Source organism: Musa acuminata, unplaced genomic scaffold (genome assembly GCF_036884655.1).
Source record: "Musa acuminata AAA Group cultivar baxijiao unplaced genomic scaffold, Cavendish_Baxijiao_AAA HiC_scaffold_1034, whole genome shotgun sequence".
NCBI classification, from domain to species: domain Eukaryota; kingdom Viridiplantae; phylum Streptophyta; class Magnoliopsida; order Zingiberales; family Musaceae; genus Musa; species Musa acuminata.
Window position 1 is genome coordinate 27928 of NW_027021248.1, and position 14422 is coordinate 42349.

Consider the following 14422-nt stretch of genomic DNA (forward strand, 5'->3'; position numbering starts at 1 on the left):
GCAATTGCCAAGCGACGAAAGAGCCACCAATGCAGATGCCGAGCAGCCCTTTCGCCACTCAACAATGGCAACGATGTCGACGCTGACGCCGAAGCAGAGGCACTCTTACCTCTCACCGCTACTCTCCTCATCCACAATAGCCACCTGCAACCCCCAACAATGCCACCATCCGCCACCACCGACGTCATCCACTACCGTCAACTAGAATGCTAAATTACCTTTTTTTTGTTTTTGAATTTCCGTTGATAAAACAAACAACATTATGGTAAATAGACCTAAATGTTTTACCTTCATAATTATAGGGATGCCAATGAAACTTTTTAAAACATAAGGACCGAGATGCTCAAGGTAGTTAAATACAAGGGGTATTCTGTAATTAGTTCTTTGATTTCTTAAGACATATAAACACAACACATTTATATAAAAGGTATGTGATTACAACTTGGGCATGAAGATGCACAATATTTCTCAAAAGATTATTTATGTTGAACCATTTTTGTTATCCAATTTGCGATCATCAAGGTCCACAAACAAACATCTAAAAATAATATATTGAGAATCACGATAATCAAAAGCGACATATGAGACAAACCTTCATGTTATGAGGCAAGCGAATTAATAACTCACATGTAGAGTCCCTTAGGCACCCCTTCTTCTTAAACGTCACCTTCTCCTTGGCCTTCTTGAAGTCTACATGAGTTACCTGAGCGTAAGATGATGTAGCTATAAATTACTGAGATATGTAACTTAGGGCACTTTGGGAATGCAAGATAAAGCAAATGGGTATTAGTTTAAACTCTTAATCCAATGCAAGTCAAATTCAACTAGCCGATCCAACCACTAAAGACGTGTAGTCCAACTCAAACTAGTCAAGTGAGAGTGTCTCTTCAAAGAAGACTAGTTAATATTCCATTTGTTGGGTATGTCCCTACCATCTCAGATTTGTCAAACTTAATATGCACCAAACCAAGGATAATATTCAAGTATTTGACGATCTTGTTTGAAAAACTTTTGATTAAAACAAACATTTGAAAACCATCAGAATCCATATCAACAATATTAGTTTTGAATTATTCGTATTGTTTCTTATCAACTATATGATCCAACATGTGCCCAAGAGCAAGAATTTTACTTATAAGCCAAACCATATTCTTTTACGTTGAACTGATCTTATTCAGTTTATATTTTACTTTTTAAGTTGAATTTTTCTTTATTTCATTATTTAGGGCCTTGAATGATTCTCTCCCAAATTGTCTCACTTCTCAAGGCTATAGAAGAGAATTGGGAAAAGAAAAACAAAGAACAGAGAATCAGAAATTAAGACGAGATCAAGACATTTCCAAGAGCCAAGGCATCACCACATCACTTCTCTATACGAGAGATAAGCTGTCATAAGAAATGGGAACAAAATAGATAAGTAGCATCTTTCCTTTCCATTTTCTATTTTTGGAGGAAGAAGAGGATCTCTATTCTAGTAGCATGACAAACTATTTCAGTGGTCAACCACTGTTAAGACACATTGGTGGAGGTTTAGAGCCTATAACAAACCTTAATTAGCCTGAGTAAGGACCTGTATGGATCATATGGTTCAGTATCAAATGGTGTTGTTTTTGTATTATCTTTTACTGATAATGTGTGAAAAAGGTTGGAATATTGCCCGATAAACTGGTGAGATACCAATGCAACAAGGTGTCAAGACCAGAGGTCGACCGAGCTTCTAAACCTGGTTGTAGACCTTTAGACTTGAAAACACGAAGCATAGACTTGAGTGTTCAGAGATCACCAAAAATGTCACCTGAACAAATTTCCAATATGCTTTTGTAAGTAAATCTCCCTCAACAGGTAAATAACTTTATTACATCTAGCCCAAAGAATGATCGTTTCTAGTTCTTTATTCTACTTCTTATAACAAGTTTTATCCAGAGCAATGATACACTAATAAAGATTGATGCTTCCTCAAATGGTCATGCTCCTCTTGCCCCAAGAAAGAGAAGTAATAAAAACTTGAATCAATAAGGAACCCTCATTCGGGTAAATTAGTGGCTTTATAAATACATACCAGGAACTATAACTGGGGTCAGAAGAAGTCATCTGGACAATATAGCTTTATAATATGAATCTGAAAAGCAATCTAATGGAGAACATAGACTAAATACAACTTACATGAACCATCACATTTAAATTATAAAGAAATGAGTTACCTTTATAGAATAGGAGAGGTAATATGAAAAGTTCTCCTCTCTTTTAGTGGTTAACTTTTTAAGTGATCAATTTCTGAACATTAATAGGAACATAGGAAAAATTCATAAAATCCCTAGGGTATGGACAATTGGCATTCAAAAGTCAATATCCATTTTAAAAAGCATGTATATATCCCAAACAAAAGGTATATAAAACCACAATAACAATTGCTGATAATATTAGTGTAATAACAAAAGCTTTATCTAACAATAACCTTCTATATAAAAGAATACAATTTTACATGTAAATATGTGACACACCTTCATCCTACACTCTCTTAAAGCAAGCAAGCCAGATTCAGTATAGATTGTCTTGATATCAGCTCCAGAGAACTCATCCTTCGTCATGACAAATTCTTCCAGGTTGACATTATTGGCCGGCGTCATTCTAGAGGTATGTATCTAAAGAAATTAACATGAAAATAAGAATTTAGCAAGAACCCGCAAAGTGTACAAAAACATGCACTGGTGTTCTGTAAGCATCCTGTATTTGTTCATGAAGCATAACAAACCTGAAAAATACGATATCTAGTTTTAATGTCTGGCAGCGGGAATTCAATCTTCCCATCAATACGACCAGGCCGAAGCAAGGCTGGATCAAGGCTTTCAATTCTGTTGGTTGCAAGACCTTAACATCCCCCCTTGAGTCAAAACCATCTAACTGGTTCAACAACTCCAACATCGTTCTCTGTATTTCACGCTCACCACCCGAATGAGCATCATATCTAAAATTGGTCAGATAGAATAGTCTGATAATTTTAACTATGATTTACATACAAGAGAAAGAAAAAAGTGGGACTTTTATTTCTCATCGACTGACCTTTTGGTGCCAACTGCTTCTATCTCATCAATAAAGACTATCGAAGGAGAAAGTTCATCTGCCACTCTAAACAGTTCTCTAACAAGTTTTGGGCCATCACCCAAATATTTCTGAATCAACTCACTTCCAAAAACATGCAAGAAAGTTTCTCAAGTTGAGTTTGCCACAGCCTGAAATTAAGCATTCATAAATAGTACGAAAATAAGGACTTTGCAATAACCAATGCAGATACCATAGCATTCAGATCACCATGCAACACAAATTGTATAGCAAAAACCTTTTAGGTCGCAAACCCACAAGAGAAAGATAATTCCAATTCTAAAGTGAAACTCAGTTAAGCTTTTTTTTTTAATTGGCCACCACCATCTAGATTGTAAATTTGCAATAATAGAAGGTCAATTTTTTTTAAAAAAAGACATCCATTGGTAAAGAAGAAGTACATAGGCAATAAAAACATCCTTTCTCATTTCTCTTCTCTATTTACTCATAATAAATGCTGATAGATATACTAAACTATACAAATCAATAAAGTGTTGTCGCTAGAGTTAGAGCCAATAAATAGCACACATAAACACAAAATATAAATGTAACTAAATAGAGATCGAGAGAATAGAGAAGAGGGAGGGTAAAGAATGTGTGGGGCAAAGTTGTAAAGTCCATGTTATGGAAATTCACATGCTACACTCTCACCTTGGCTCCCCATATGGTATAACTCCCTTGGGAAGCCTAATTCCAATATCTTCATACAGCTCAGGATGAGTAAAAGGAAGTCAACAGCTTCTTTAATTTATTGAATTTGTGCATCTAAGCCACCAATATCAGCATAAGATTCCAAATGAGCTTTTTCAACTTTCATGACAGAAACCATAGGATCAAGTTCATCCTGAAGAAGCCCAACAACAGACAAGATCTGCAAAATACATTTTAATCTAATCACCCATTTATCCACTCAATAATAACATATCTTGATATAATATTTCAGAATTTAACAATTATGTGAACAAAAGCCGCCAAGTAAAAAGCATATCATTATGTATCATGTCATGTGAAGATGCATAAAAGGTAAGGATTAGAAACATCTAAAGCACAGGCTAAGATAAAAAGGACAAAGACCAATAATTATTTTACACTTCAGTTGAATAACATACAGGTACATAATAATTCTGCAAAATTGGATTGGAAAAATCCAGAGCTAGATGTAGCTTGACCGGTTTCTTCACCCACACCTATAAACAAGTCAAGTTGCATATTGATTCAACCAAAAAAAATATTCCAGACCATTCAGTGTAGGTTACACTGCAGAGGAGACAAAATAAGTATCAACCAGCTGTAAGAAAGCTTTTCAAGAAAACTATATTTCAATCTCTGCAGCTGTCTCTTCAATAAGGATTGCACCGAACACTTGTTTTTACTCCTAGGAGAAGTCCAAAACAAGAGGTAGACAAGCTAAATAAGACATTTCTCCTTTATTTTCAAGAAATATTCTGAGCCACTTTGAAAATATTCAAATAAGAGAAGGAAAAAACAACAGAAAACAACAGACATTGCTCCCGCTCCCGTTGCCGCTGCTCGCTGCTACTGCCGCTGTCGCCGCTCGTCGCTCTCGCTTCCGCTCCCGCTCCCGCTCCCGCTTCCTCTTTTCTCAATCAGCACTCCCTAACACACCTCTTCCTTCTTCTCCTTCAGTATATTGTTAACAGTATACAGTATACTATTAACAATATATTAATAATAGTATTTATATTTATTAGATTAATAATATATTATTTTGATTTTAATACAATTATTTTTCATTTTTTTAAATTTATTATATTTAAATAATTATATTTAAAATTTTAAATAATTATATTATATATTTTTATATTTTAGTGACTCGCTTCGCTCAGGCGAGCGCCTAGCGCCTTAGGCGTTTATGAACCTTGACGCTTAGCGCTTTTTAAATCACTGACACAAATAGAGGATGCAGTATTTAGAAAAGAAAAAAAAGGAAGTCTCAAATAAAAGTAAACCTTGCATTTCTTCGGCAATTATCTTTGTGAAAATTAAGTGTTGGTTGCTGAGACAATGGATCTTTTGTTCTACATACTAAGAAAGAAATGGTTCCAGACATGTTCACGTACCTCATCAAGTCTTGGGTGAGGATGCTTAGGAAGCACATCTAACACCTCTTTGTCCACAATGCACTTGCCATGAATTTCTTTATAAAGGTCTATGCATAATCTCACCAAATCATTCTTTCTGAACGCAAGCTTGATAAGGCAACATCACTCCTCGAAGCCACTTCTAGAAAACCAGAGCTTTGTTCACAATGTACATGCCAAGAAAATTAATGCATTATTGTGGTGCTTATCAGCTTGTGAAATATCTCTCGATAGTACCTATACACTGAGGCTAGCAATTCATACCAATATCTGATTTTTCTATTACAACTAGCATCATGAACCGGTTGACTTCTATTTCCTTATGATGACCTCAAAGAATTCACAGCAACCTTAAGGAACATTTTCTGATGAAGTAATGTACTTCCTAATCTGACAAGTAAGAACAATTATGTCATCATAATTCATTGAGGTTTCAAGTATTTTTTTCCCATGTAGTTCTAATGGTGAAGCAAACTTCCGTACATAGAAAACCTGGCTGTCAACAAATCATGCATACATCAGAATCATCTGAGAGAAAATGCAGCATAAAAACCTCCAGTTGTCTTCTTCTGTTTTTATCATCCTTCCTGAACAAGATAACATTGAGATACTATTCCTTTTACCTGTGTTGGATGCTGTCCTTGATCATCCCAGCTTTTATAAAAAAGAATATTGGCTGTTGAAGCTGCCATCTAGCAACTCCACTTTTGAAATGTTTTAAAACAATTATATCTGTGTAACCTTCAACTGTAGTTATATCTGCAAATCATGCTTTCCACTCGTTAAGTCTTCCTTATACAATTCTGGACACCACAAAATTATCCATAATTAAGATCATACCTTCAGGAGTTTCTATTCATGGCTGAAGAAAATTCACGTGCTTCTTCTGTAATCAAAAACTTCTCCTCCGAACCTTTTTATAGCTGGCTCAAAGGAAAGTCTGGTTGATGTTGATGGCACAAACAGAGCTACCATAAGATACCCCTCCAGCATTTTGCTTCTCAATGAATTCTTCTCAATCTTTTCCATCTCAATTGCTATTTCAAATATTCCATTCAAAATATCTGGAACAAACTGTTGAGATTCACTGACATCATCAAGCTAGAACTTGTTGCCACATGAAGCTGAAAACTTCTAAGAATCAAATAAATAGCACTGGCTGCCACTCATGGGTAAATCTAAAAATGGCCTCCTTCAGGGTGTCTTGTCAAAGATGATGGTTTGCATAGTAGATTGGTGGAGACAGGATGTGCTCTGAGAAAGAGCAAGTTCTCAACACTGCTAGTTGAATGAGAAAAGATAGATGCTTGATGGCATCTCGTTGAGCGATCACTTGAAGTCAGCAAATCCTTCTGCATTACAAGAACTGATGGAGTGAACAAAGCCATTGCAGATTAAGAGGCAACTAAAACAACGCAAAATCATTTCTTCAGACAAATTTGAGGAGTATAAGAAAAATTAAGTGATAAAAAGAATGTATTATACAAAAACTATATCATAATAGAAATCAGAAGTTAATTAAAGGGGAAGAACTGAACAAACATAGATTAACTACAAGCACAGAACTAATGTGAGAACTAATTAACATGAAACCAACATCCTAAACAGTGTTAATTTGCCATTCATTTTGATAGTTAGAGGAGAAAGAAAAAGAATTGGTGGTAACATGAACAACAATATATATAAATGAGATACGAGAAATTCATCATTTTAGTTATGCAAATCATTTGTTTGTACAAGGAACTTTTTCTACTGTAAGTATTAAAAGGATTTGTGGTGAGTCATGCTTGGCCATGATAGCACGGCCAGGGGAGTGTTGCATGTTAGGGACAGTTGAAGTTGAGGCCATCATCTTTCCCTTTTTTTTCCACTCTTTCTTATAACTCCAATAATCTCAATTAATCACAAGTAAAACAGTAATAGTAGATTGGCCAAGTTTGATTCATGAGAGTCAATCTGAACTGAAATATTACCTTTTTTTCAAGTTTTTGTTCATGAAATTAGATTTGGAAGGTCAATGGTTTAATTGATAACTTTTTGCTAAATTTTTATATTATGTCATATTCCAGTGTGATCCTCTGATCCCTCTTAAAAACTCATTGAACAAAAAAATCCAAAATATAATTCCCTTTTTGTAGATGTAAGTTTCTGATTTCTTAATTTTATTTAAAAAGTTTAAATTATGTTTCTATTTATTTGGGAAATTGCATGCAGATTTTTGCAATGTTGATGGTTTTTTCGTATGAGCCCTTCTAAATTTGAAATACAAATACTTAACACATATATGTTATTATAGTTAATCTCATTAACTAAATTTTATTACTACTATCAATTCTAGATGCCAAAAATTAGCAACCATGAAAAGCCTAAAATTGAAAATGATACTAGTCAAACTACAGGAAATGCAAACATGATGTTAAGACAAAAGTTATAGTTCAAAGTAAAAGCCAGCATAAACATTCAAAATAGTGATTTTTGATAATTGAATATGAAAAAGACATACTAGCATTTAGACACGATATTCGGAACCGAAAATAATTAAACCATATGATCAGAGTGAAATAGGATAAATAAGCTCTTTAATGTCTCTATAAACTTAATATTTTGAACTAATGTTTAAGAAATAGTTTAATGCATCTCTATTGCAACACATAAGCTTCATTGTTACTCAAGATATGCAAACAAATCTCTTCATATTATAAATAGAAGATCCAATACCTCAAAAGGTTGGCCTCAGTTACCTCTACCGTGGAAAGATCTTTGGAGACCATGTTGAGCTAATTTTCTCTACTCCAGACATCACTCTTCATTGGCAACCAATACTCAGCAAAATTATACTTGTTCTAATAAGGGAGAGATTGAAAACCTATCATTAGCAAACACCAACGACAACAGTAGAACAGTTTGTTTATTTATATCCTTGGGAAAATTTTCAAGTTTATCACATAAACCCAATTACACTCCTCAAGAATTCTTATAGTATAGAACGGAAATGAGATAGTATACTTAATTATAACTTGGTTTCATAGAATGCATAACCTCAATTTTGCCTTAGCTTAAAGAAACTCATCAATTTATCTACCATAAGGAATATGAATGAAGAAATTATAGTGCAAGTTTGCTTTATGCATCTTATTAGTGCACTTATAAGGATATTATGTATGAATGAGTTCTTCATCTATCCTTCTGGTCTTAAAGTTCCTAAATATTATGTCGATCTATATTTAAATAAATTTTGCAACTGTTGAATACCACCAAAATTAGAAACTGGGAGTCTTGATGATGATATGCATCAGTCAATGGTCAGTCCAAACCACTGGAAAAATGATCCTTAACAAAGTGCATTTTTAGATTTCACTGATTCATATTGCTATAGATAATGCAAATAAGCTTTCCATTTTCCCATGATCTCATTTTTCACATCAATATCATAGGACTTCACCTCCATTAATCCTTTTCATTAAACTATAAGTCAATGTTCAGCACTCGGATGATAATGCTTAATTAATTGGCAAGTTCAGTCAGAGAAATAAAGCATATGTTTGGTTCCCTTATCCATTAACATGAGCAATATTATATCGAGAAATAATTTGGCAATGTTCATTGAGTTAAAGTAGTTAAGTTGTTCAGAACTTTTAAGTTGTTCTCTATTGTTTTAAGTTTTTTTAATGACATCTTTTATGAATCTGCTAACCAAATTATTCACTTCTTTTTGTGCTTCAGTTTTCTTTCAAAAAAAAAAAAGAGATTTGCCATAAAGACTTCACAAAGAAAGTGTTTTATAATCTCTCTCTCTCTCTCTCTCTCTCTCTACAAAAGAATTGAGCACTCTATAAAGTTAAATGGACTAACAAAATTTTGCTGCTCAAGAGATCAAATAACCAGGAAAACACAAAACAGAGAGACGACCAGTACTTGGTGGAGTGCACCATCAAATAAAGTAGTATCCACCTCATCCCTACTTAAAGAGAAACATAGATTCAAATCATCCCAATTGCCTCCAACAATCTTCTGCTGCTACATGGTGGAGTTTGGTGTCAAAATGAGGTGGCTTGAGTTCAAGAATTGGCATGGATTTCATGGAGCAATTGACTCAACAATGTGATGTCAGGAGGCACAACCAGACCAAACAATGGTGTTCCTGCTGATGTGTCTCATATGAGGGTGTCATTAGAGAACAACTGCATCAGGTTGTGAAGAGCTTCAGGATAAAATTTCCTAGCAAACAAGTGGCAAAGTCTCTTCATTCCATTCCACAAACAAGGTTTCACTGTCACCACTTTCTGCAAAATAAATAAATAAATACATGATTGCTGAGGTTGGTCTTTGATTATAAAACACTGGAAGGACAGTTAAATAGCAGATTTGGTGTACTCAAGTTTGAGTGATTAGTTTCTCTTCCAGATTGTGTTGTATAATTGTTAGCTGAAAACAGATAGCAGCAATGATTTTGTGATGATAAATACAAGTCAAACATGGAAAGAAAATGAAATTCTTCTAGTATTAGTTATGATTCGGCATGAACTAACCAGATTTGTTACAGTCGATGGCATTAAACAATTATTTGATAGCTTCAACAGTAACAGTATTCGGAACACTGCATAGTCGATCACTTTGAACAATTATCCGATATTCCAATGTAGTTTACATGCTTGTCATGATTTGTAACCCATTGTTGTTATTATTTTTAAGCATGAATAAATATTTTAGTATGCAGAATTTGCATAATGGGTAAGAGATAGTAAAGGACCAAATAATACTATCTAAACAAAAATGAAAATAGATGCTTTTGGTGTTTTGGAGTTCAATCCTCCAAATAGTGAACATGCTGAGAAAATATTTGACTTCTTTTGACATATGACATTATTTTCTTACAAGTCATATCGGCTTCTAATTGAATAATTCAATTTCATCCATCGGATTATTTTTTTATTTATTTCTCTAAAGGCTCAGATTAAGGGTCATCAATCCCTTCGAATTTGTACTGTGCCTCATGCATGTATCGTGCTACTCTGTATGATTGCATAATGTCTCAAAGGTTTTGGTTGACGTAGTCATGTAGAACAAGCATTTTCTTGCAAAGTCCTACCACTTATCACTATCTATGACAAAAATGCAAGAATTTTAGATGGATATCTGCAACATATTCCAATTTCCTTTTATATGCTTCATTAAACTTAAGCACATGAATACACTGAAGTAGCTCAGAGGAAACGAAAAACTATAGAACTTGGCAGTCAGCTTGCAAAGATTAAGTTACTTTTGCCTAATCTGATGTGCTTTCGGTGATTGTGACAACACTAACGAAAGTAAATCAGGAATAGGTGAACCAGAAAAAGGAAAGAATCAGCATATATGAACACAAGTTCTAAAAGATTTACCTTTTCATCAATGGTGACATGATAACTCTCATCAATAGACTGTCAACAAAACCCATATCAGTCAACAAGAATTTAGAGGCATATGGACATCCTAAAGTATGAATTTTTGAAAGAGAGAATGCTTACAGAAATATTCTTCGGGAGCTCAAAAGTGACATCTTGTGCTCAATATGCTTTTGGATGCCACTTTCTTTCAGACCAATCAACACGCATCACAGACCAATTGGCACTTCCAATTGGATCCACTATCTACAGGATGTCGAAATGTCCTGTCTAGTTAGTGATACTATTAAATTTCCAGATAAGCCATTACTCAGGAAAGCCAAAATGCAAAATGATCTAATGTACTTACACTCGACAGAGTTGGAAGATAGTGTTCATCAGCATAGCAGTTGCGACTATCAAAACCTGACTGAGGTCAAGAAATGGGCAAAAATAGCAATCGGTATTGCTGGTTAATCAATCTGAGGGAGCAACCATTGAGTGATTCAACACATAAACTTTTAGATACATTCAAAAGAAACAAAGTGCCTAAAAAGAAAAAAACTTGATGATTATTAAGCAGACATTATGCATCAGAACTTGGATCTCCTACAGTCCAACCCATGAATCTAACATATTACTATGTATCCTAGCAAAATGGGGCTCCATTTACCTTATAGATTTCAATTATTTTGTTATCTTCTTAACTTTTGGAGATTTAAGGTACCCCCGGCAATAGAAATTATATGGGCAAACGTATGATGCCTACAAATGCTTCACAATGCTCACTCATAAAAATTGACCACAAAACACTCGAACCCTAAATCTCCAGTTAACCATGTTCGTCGAGCCTAAATACCAGTGATCTATGTAAATACACATAATATTTTAAGTTATTTTTATTAGAATGCTAGCAAATTAGGTATATCAAGAAAACCACAACCAATTCGCACCCTAAACACTAAAAATCTTCACCAATCCGAGATCATGCGACTAAAACCATAAATCATTAAACCAGCAAAACTGACCTTGTTGTGCATAAAAATAGCATAGTCCAATACCAGTTGATCCTTGTCGACAAAAGATAGGATCGTAACGTAGTACTTCATTCTAATCGATGACGAAACGATGACATGGTTCTCATCGATGAGCTCGTCCAGGTTTCTGACACTTATCGGCGACTCTCGAAGATCATCGAACTTGGAGCAATCCTCCTCGTTCTTCTCCTCGTAGGGACAAAGGCGCTCCTGGTTGGCGGCGAACGCCACCTCCATGAGGAGGTAGTCTTTGACGAGCTCGACCTTGAGGATGTGGAGGCGGCACTTAGAGAGCAAGGTGATGGTGGGGAACCAAGCAACAACCTCAGAACCCTTCTGCCTGCATTGCTTCCGTTTGACTTGGGACGGCGATGCTGCCAACTCAATCTTTTTATCCTTCTTGTCGCCATCGTGCTTCTGATCGCCGGGGTGCCCCTAGTTCCCCATGCCTCCGGGGGTTCCCTGGCCCATGGAACCTAGGGTTTTGTGGAGTACCACCGAGAGAGCTCGAGATCGAAAGTAAGCATAGAAGGTTTGGCTTCGAAAGAGAGACGATAAAAGGAGAAGCCGATCTCAATTCTTATTTGCCTTCACAGTGACACAAAATTGCAAATACATGAGTCTAAATATAGTTATTAGCATTATAATTTTAAGGTACCCTCCAATCACCATCTATTTAATTCTTAAGATTTTAATTTATATCAACATTCTATATTATATGACAACAATTCTTAAATAATCAAATTTTATTTTAAATATATTTAAGTTACATTTAACACTTAAAATTATAATTTACATCAATCTTATCTGATATGAATACTTTAAAAATTATTTTTATTTTAAAATATATTTAAGTTATATTATGTATGGGACTAGACATGACTGTAATAGTAGATTAAACTAAAAATATATATAAAATATTCACAAAATAAATAAGTCATGTGAATGATATAAAATAGACTAGATATAAAAAGAATTTATCCACCTTAAATAGTTGAGGCATTACGACTTATTAAAAATACAGATAACACATGATTCCAATTATTAGGGATGCCATATGAAAATTTTATATTAGAATAATAAAACACATATGTTATATTAAAATTTAATTATTTTTATTCAAATATAATATAGCCAATTATTTAGATCAAGACTTAAATTCTTGACCTTAATCATCATGATGTTTTTTTTCTCTCTTTATTGCTTCGCCACATTACTCCATTATGATAAATAAAACTCATTTGACATTTACTACGTAGAATAATATTATTACAATCAAAGCCAAATTTTAGAAGGGATCCCATCCAAAATACATAAAATAAATAAATAAATACACAGTTAATCTTACAAGAAACAAGCAAGCAATTATTCAGAGCATAAATACAATTAGTGTTTCTCATCAAGATGAGATAGGCAAAATGGTATTAAATTTTCATACTCCTTTGTGCTTTTGTTGATCATATCACATCTTTAAGAAACAGTATCAGTCAACCTAATCTCTTTATAACATTAGCTCAACAATCTTTTGATGAAATTATGCTACTTATTTTTTGGACACAGAAGTAGAAAAAATAATTATGTAACAACGAACAATGTCAAAATGGCCTATCGAATTACGTAAAACAAATAAAAGACATAGTTTGTATCGATACTTACCAGCAAAGCAGCAACAACATCGATGGAGTGATTCAAACATAAAAACCATTCTTGGCTTGTTTGAAATATGCAGCTCTAGGATCACCATCCATGCAATTTCATAAATTTTAAATTTTGATCCTTTGTTGCATAACATTAACCAAGTTTTAGTCACTTCGCAATGAATGGTTGCTTAAGAGATATCAAGTGATTTTATTTACGAGGTCCAAATACAAATAGAGATTGCAGTATTTGAAAAGAAAAAAAAGAAAATCTCAAATTAAAGTAAACCTTGTATTTCTTTAGCAATTATCTTTGTGAAAATGAAGTGTTGGTTGCTGAGACGATGGATCTTTTGTTCCACATACTACGAAAGAAATGGTTTCAGACATGTTCAGGTCTTGGGTGAGGATTTGCATGAAAGCACGATGCTTAGGAAGCACATCTAACACCTCTTTTTCCACAATGCACTTGCGAGCTTGATAGGCAACATCACTCCTCGAAGCCATGTCTAGAAAACTAGAGCTTTGTTCACAATGTACATGCCAAGAAAATTAATGCATTATTGTGGTGCTTATCAGCTTGTGAAATATCTCTCGATAGTACTTATACACTGAGGCTAGCAATTCATACCAATATCTGATTTTTCTATTACAACTAGCATCATGAACTGGTTGACTTCTATTTCCCTATGGTGACCTCAAAGAATTCACAGCAACCTTAAGGAATATTTTCTGATGAAGTAATGTACTTCCTAATATGACAAGTAAGAACAATTATGTCATCATAATTCATTGAGGTTTCAAGTATTTTTTCACATGTAGTTCTAATGGTGAAGCAAACTTCCCTACATAGAAAACCTGGCTGTCTACATATCATGCATACATCAGAATCATCAGAGAGCAAATGCAGCATAAAAACCTCCAGTTGTGTTTTTCTGTTTTTATCATCCTTCCTGAACAAGATAACTTGAGATACTATTCCTTTTACCTGTGTTGGATGCTGTCCTTGATCATCCCAGCTTTTATAAAAAAGAATATTGGCTGTCGAAGCTGCCATCTAGCAACTCCACTTTTGAAGTGTTTTAAAACAATTATATCTGTGTAACCTTCAACTGTAGTTATATCTGCAAATCATGCTTTCCACTCGGTAAGTCTTCCTTATACAATTATGGACACCACAAAAT

General features: G+C 34.3%; 1 pseudogene; it reads right to left on the reverse strand.

Moving 5' to 3' along the window:
- Nucleotides 1–623: 623 nt before the first annotated feature.
- Nucleotides 624–12072, reverse strand: LOC135665664 (26S proteasome regulatory subunit 4 homolog; annotated as a pseudogene).
- Between the last annotated feature and the right edge of the window lie 2350 nt (nucleotides 12073–14422).